We start from the raw sequence: 6,963 nt of genomic DNA on the forward strand, positions 1-6,963 counted from the left end.
ATTACATCAAGCTCATCTAAAAAGGAGCTACAAACTAAAGGAGGAGGCAGACATTGGTTACACAAGGAACTTATTTAGAGAGGTGGTGCCCAACCTAACCAAACAAAATAACCAAAAAGACAAAATAAAGTAACAATACCACCTAGCAGCCAGCCAGGACTACTGCAGACAACAACCCATAGCCTTCACCATACACAAGGAGAGAACCACGATAAAAGCATAGCATATAACCTTGCTAGCATAGTATTGGGCAGGAATAACAACTTCCATCATCCATCAGCATACTTAGCGTGGCCAACAAATAACCAACAAATAGAAACATAGAATCCAAGGCACTATCAACATTCACTACAACATACATCAAGTCGGGGCATCAAGCAAACTAGATGTTAACCAACCTGGAGATCAAGGTGGTTTTGATCATAAAAGTGGAATGGTGTTTGAATATTGTTCTTATTGAAATGAGTGTTTTTTAAAATGTGCCAAATATGATAGTAGGTATTTGATGCATATTTCTAGGTTGTTAGCTCATGTCATGGGTTCTTGATTTTGTTTTTATCGATTTTGGATTGAAGTTTGTTGTTTTATTGGCTGTCAATAGGGTTGCAGTTTTGGAAGTTGAAATCCTAAGCATATTTTTAGTGATTTGATGTTATTTGTTATTTTTTTTATCCAATCATATTTTTTTATGAACAATGTGTTTTATATGGACCAAAAAAATAAAAGTTTAGAGACTTAGAAGGCCAATTTATGTGTTTGGCAGCAATCTCTGTTTTCTAGCGAACCTAGGTTAGTGTTCTTCATATTCATCTGAAGAACATTGTCTTGAATACTAGATGTAGGTTTCTTTTTAAGTTTATTTTGGTCTCTACATGTTTGTACATCATCATTAGTCAATAATCTAGGTTGTTCTTGCATCAATAACATGTTTTTAAGTGTTTTAATCTTAGGGTTTGGTTTTGGACCGAAACCCTTGTTCGACAAAATTATGTTGATTTAATGATAATCGAAGGAAATGGGCCCTTGATTCTTGATTTATGCTACCTTACCTTTTATTGCTTGAAATATGGTCTGGTTTAATGTTCATGTTGCATGGTTTGAATTTGAATGTTCTTCATTGTTCTTTGTATTCTTCATTTTTCTTTAGGTTTGATTTGTTTTCATAAGAAATTTTTATGATTTTCATGTTTTTTTTAGTTTTGATTTTATTTTGGTTTTGGTTTAGTTTTGGGTCAAACCAATGTTTTTTGTTGAACCCATGGTTGAATCGATGTTTTTAGGTTGACCCGATCGATCAAAATCAAATAACTTCTGAAAGCATTTTTCACCTAAGGGGTTGTTTGGCAAACATATCCCTAGACTTATTTTGGCTGCTTTTTTTTTTTTTAATGAAAATAGGTTTTTCCAAACAGACCCCAAATAAATTTCAAAAAAATTCCAAGTAATTTTAAGACCAATCTAAAATTATTTGGGAATCCCTTGCACTTTTTTCCAATATTTTTATTTAATATAGGGACTATATACTTATATTGTAAGATGTTGACCTAATATTAAAATACTTGCTTTCTATCAAAATTTAGAGAAAAAAATCTTCCCATTTCAAAAATATAAAAGTGTATTTTATTTGGTATTCATACATCCAAGTCTCTCAAAAAATAATAATAATAATAAATCATATTTTGAAAAAATAAAAATATAGTGAGTTTATCTTTTTTAAAATACAAAACAAATCGTTGCATGCATTTTAGGATTTAATTAGTTAGGTAGTTTGCACTACGCCGCAGATCAACTTTTTATTTTCATAAAAAATATCAAAAAAATATAAGATCAAAGTGGTGGGCTTAACTGCAACGCCAGATCCAAGAGCTTCGAATCTATTTAACTTGTTTGCCAAATTCCAATGTTTTTTAATTTAGAAACAAATTTGGTTTTTCTTCAATAGTAATAATAGTATTTTTAAAAATTTATTAATGACAATAATAATAATAATTTTAAATTTTACCCTTCAAATCAAATCTAAGGTTGTTTTTCAATATTGATAATAATATTTTTTTTCAAATTTGTTAATTATTTTATTATTAATACTAATCATAACAAAAATAATAATATTTTTAATATTAATACTTTTAATTATAATAAAAATAACAATATTTATAACATAAATAATGTATTTAGAAACTTAAGACCAAAAAACTTTGGGTCGTGATGCAGGACCCAAGAGAATTGAATCCGTAGGCTGGTCACAAGAGAATTGAATCGGGAAGCAAGTCCCAAAAGAATTAGGTGCAGAGGTAGGACCCAATCGAAATGGGTCGTGACGCAGGACCCATTAACCTTGGGTCCTAAGGCATGACCCATTTCCTTTAGGTGCTGACACATGACCAAAATTGGGTCCGGACTCAAGATCCATTAGTCTTGGGTCCTAACGTAGGACCCAAGAGAATTGGGTTCGGAGGTAGGGCCCAAGATGATGCAAACCCTAGTGGAATTTAATGAAATTCGCAAACCCAAGATTTATCTAATCCAAGTTTGATGAAAATAGGATGAGTTTATCACAAAGGAAGACATACTCCAAGGCAACAAGACTATAAACCAACTCAATCATGACACCTACACCTGGAGACGAGGAAAAGGACTTTAAATTTAGAGCAAAGAGTGGTCAATTCTATGAAGAGTTGAAATTTCAATCAAGAACCTAGATTGACAACCAAAAGTTAGGAAAAATTAGAATATTATTAGCCAAAAGAAAGTGTGATTAAAATTAGTCTCAAGAGTATTTATACCCCAAGCAGAAAACCCTAATTTCCCTTATAGGTCACATATAAACCTAATTTAAATAATAATCAATCCAAGCTAAAATGATGTGAACCTCGTGATCACGTGGTCATACAACCCACATGTAAAGACATCAATTCTCCAAAAACCAAGTAAATGAGGTTTGATAGACAATTCCTTAGCCTCTTGTTTCAGCCATTGGAGTTCTATTTTTGCATGCAATTGCCTGTAACAATAATGTATAAATGTAGTAGCTGATAATAATTTCAAAGAAACATGTCTTGCCATCCACTTGTGTGTATATTTTTGAATGATAATCGTTGCTACCGTTTTCTGTTTTTTATCCCTTTGGTGTTGAACTAAAGCTCTCCATTCTTCACGTTCTTTATTTGTTTCTCAATAAACCTTTGCAAGTTGTTTAGCCTTGCGCTCTTTATCTAATATCATAAAAGCATTATAAGCTTAGATATTTGAAACTCAAAACCTTAGTTTCTCCTCCTTACTTATAGTGAATATCCTCCGATCAACCCCATTAATCTATTGCTTTATTGAATATATATCGTCTTTCATTTTCTTTGCCTCCTAATAACTATCATGATGTCCCCCAACACTATGTAAAGTTCCCTTTTGGCTGAATTGACCCCTACTTTTATACCTAAAAGGTAGGAAAATGTGTTAGGAAACCCCACGTAAAATTTCAGCTTAATCCAATGGTTGGATTGAGAATTACAATTGTTGCCATAAAACTAGATAGTTGCACATTTTACGTCAAAATCCATAAAACTGGATAGGTTTGATATACTGACGCACAAAAGTTATGAATCAGGCTTGATTAGACCTGAAATTGAAAACTAAAGAAAACGATATCCAATTAACCCCAAAATTGATATATGGTGCGATAAGGACCCCAGTAATCAGAGTATCAACTTTGAGTTAATTCCGAGTTGATTTGATCCATTTTCTCTTGTATAGTTTTCTATGGCAGAAACAAATAAACATCTTTTTGAATGATTGTTTTTTCTTTTTTTTTATGCTACTGATATATTTTGGACAATAACAAAATGAAATAACAATTTTTATTTTTTTATATGCTGCAAAATCAAGGAGAAGAAGAAATTGGACACTGGGAATTTTTACGGAAACAAGAAATGAAAATTTCAAAAGGATATAACCTGATTAACGGAGCCAAGCTCTAATACCAAAGGATGTGAACCTCATGATCACGTGGTCACGCAACCCACACATAAAGACATCAATTCCCGGAAAGCCAAGTAAATCAGGTTTGATAGGAGTGTGACATAAAAATAACTTGTACCTAGAAAGCAGCACTATTGGAAATAGAAAACCCCTACCCAATGAATATTGATTCGCGAACGAGAAGTATAAGGAAGATGCCACGAAGCCAGTTATTCTTTGATAAGTCGTTTATAGTTTTTTAGAGAACTATGAAAGGGGGATTATCCCACCAACACACACACACAAAGTGCAGCAAAAGAAGTTTATTAATTTGAATTGTCTATCAAACCTGATTTACTTGGATTTTCAGGAATTGGTGTCTCTACTTGTAGTTTGCGTGATCACGAGGTTTGATTCATTTGCTATCAAAGCTTGGCTCCATTAATCTGGTTATATACTTTTGAAATTTTTGTTTCTTTGTTGTTTTCGCACAAATTCTTAGTGTCTAATTTCTGCTTCCCCTTGATTTTTCAGCATATAAAAAAAAATTTTATTTCCTTCTATTATTGTCCAAAATATATTATAGCACAAAAAAAATTGTTCAAAAAGACGTTTATTGGTTTTTGTCATAGAAAACTAAACAAGGGAAAATTAAATCAAATCAACTCAGAATTAACTCAAAATTGATACTCTGATTACTGGGGTCCTTCTCACACCATATATTAATTTTGGAGTTAATTGGATATCAATTGCTTTGGTTTTCAATTTCAAGTCTAATTAGGTCTAATTCATAACGTTTTTGCGTCAGTACATCAAACCTTATCGTAAATTGCTCAAATTTTATATTTTGTTTATTTGGGTTGAAATCACACTATAAATGAAAGTTTAGCTTAATTGGACATCATTTACATTAGGTTTCAAATTCAGACTTAACTCTTCATAAATGTGTTTGTTTGGCGTCAACTTTTGAATTTCACTTTGTTTCTGTTGTTTTCATTTCTTGTAGTATATTTTCAACATATCTAACATATTTAGGTGTTGTTTCATCATTTGGCATCTTTCATTTCTGTTTTTTATTCGAGTCTTCAGTTTCATTCATATTTCGGATAGATTTGCTTGCTACTCGCTAGACTATCATCACAGTTTTGTTTTGCTTGTTTTTTAGTTTTTATTGCTTCTTGAGTCATATTTACTAATGCAACCATATTATTCAATAGTTTCAACCATATTTAACTAGTTTTTTGTCTATGTTTCATATATAAAATGTCTTGATATTCTTTGTTTTATGTTTTGAAGGTATTTTTCGATGAAAGATGCAAAAAGGAGTAAATTGAAGGTAATTGGTAGATTTGACCTTCAGTCGATGTTTTGAGCAGAGAATGAGCTCTAGAGGTTGAAATAAAGTGATTCTAGTGGCATTAAAAATCTAACATCCATACCTTTCTAGACATCCAAGGCAAGAAAATAAAATAAGGAAAAGCATGGAAATCGTAGCCTTCAAAGTCAAATCTCGCAATCTGCCAATGTTGACCTTCGGCCTTCCAACTTGAATATCTAAAGTTACAGAAGTCCAATTGATGCAAACTCATTTTTTTTTAATTCCTACTCACAGGCCCATCCACGCTCCAAATTGCAGCAAAAAAAGATGTTATATGAGGTAGATATGATTTTTCAAAGATGACAATTGAATTCTGCTAGGCTTTCGTGAAGAAACGAGCCCAAATTACATTTTGAAGCATCTAAACCGATATCCAAGTTTTTATTTTAGCAATTTGGCTCCTCTAAGTCAAAGCTTGAAGATTTCATGTAAGGCTATTTCTCCATTTTTAGAAAAATATTTATCGAAGTACTTAAATGTAAACAGTCTACTTAAGGGAGGATTATTTTGTAAAATAGAAACTAGGGTCTGCTAGGATATAAAAAGAATCAGAGAAGAGAAGGGAGGCAGGCAGCCAAGAGGAGAAAAACGCCCCCCTCCTCTAAGAAATTCAAAATCATGCATTCCTCCATCTTTTTGATTAGTTGTTTAACAAACACGTAAGGCTAAACTCGTTTTCTTAGTTGTAAGGACACATAAACCTTTGAATTTCAAGAACTGTGAGATTCGTTTTACATTTTTTTTTTAGTTTATTTGATGAATATGTTTGTTCTCCTATGCTTATTTTTCCTATGATTGTTTATTTTAATTGCTAGAGCAGACTCTAAGTTATTAGTATAGACAATCTATTGCTAAGTTTGATATCAAAATCGGAGTTGTGGTATATAAACTTATGAAACAACTGAGTTTAATAATTGTGGCAGATCTATGTTATTAATCTTAGGGAGAACTTTCAATCAAATCAAACATAGACTACGGACATATATGTTTTCTTGATTAATAAACTTATATAGTTCTTAAGGCTACCATTGAATTAAATTAATAGTGCGGACACTGTGGTTGTTTGATGGTTAGGGTTAGTTATAAAGCAGATCCGTTAACTAACCACTATTAAGGAGAGATAAATATTCAGAATATAAATTGATGTTTTGTTTCCATGATCAGTTCTAATTTCTATAGGTGGATGTGTGCTTGCGACAAAGGTTTCTTCTCTTGATAAGTTTTTTATTTTATTTAATTTTGCTTGATAGTTTTCTGTTTTCTTTTGTTATAGCTTAGAAAATGTCCAAACCCCCCTAAATTGCATATCATCGAGCATAAAAATCTAACTTGAACCTTCCTTATGGGATCAACCCCTTGCTTGCTCTATATTATCTTGTGTGTTGTGTTTGAAGTTAGGATAATTAATTTATGCAACCACGACATCGCAACATTTACATATTTGGATTCACTGCTAAGTTGGTTCTATTTGGTGTTGGTTTCAATTATGCAAGGGTGCTTAAGGATATTAAGAGTGTTTGAGCGAAACACGAGCGATGTGAGGATTTTTTTTGCCACTAACCAATTTTTGCAGGAACTAGCATGTCAAATCAAAACAACACACCACCCTATCCCAAAGGTAAACTTAAGTTCCA

The sequence above is a fragment of the Populus alba genome, chromosome 4 (assembly GCF_005239225.2).
Source record: "Populus alba chromosome 4, ASM523922v2, whole genome shotgun sequence".
Classification (NCBI taxonomy): Eukaryota; Viridiplantae; Streptophyta; class Magnoliopsida; order Malpighiales; family Salicaceae; genus Populus; species Populus alba.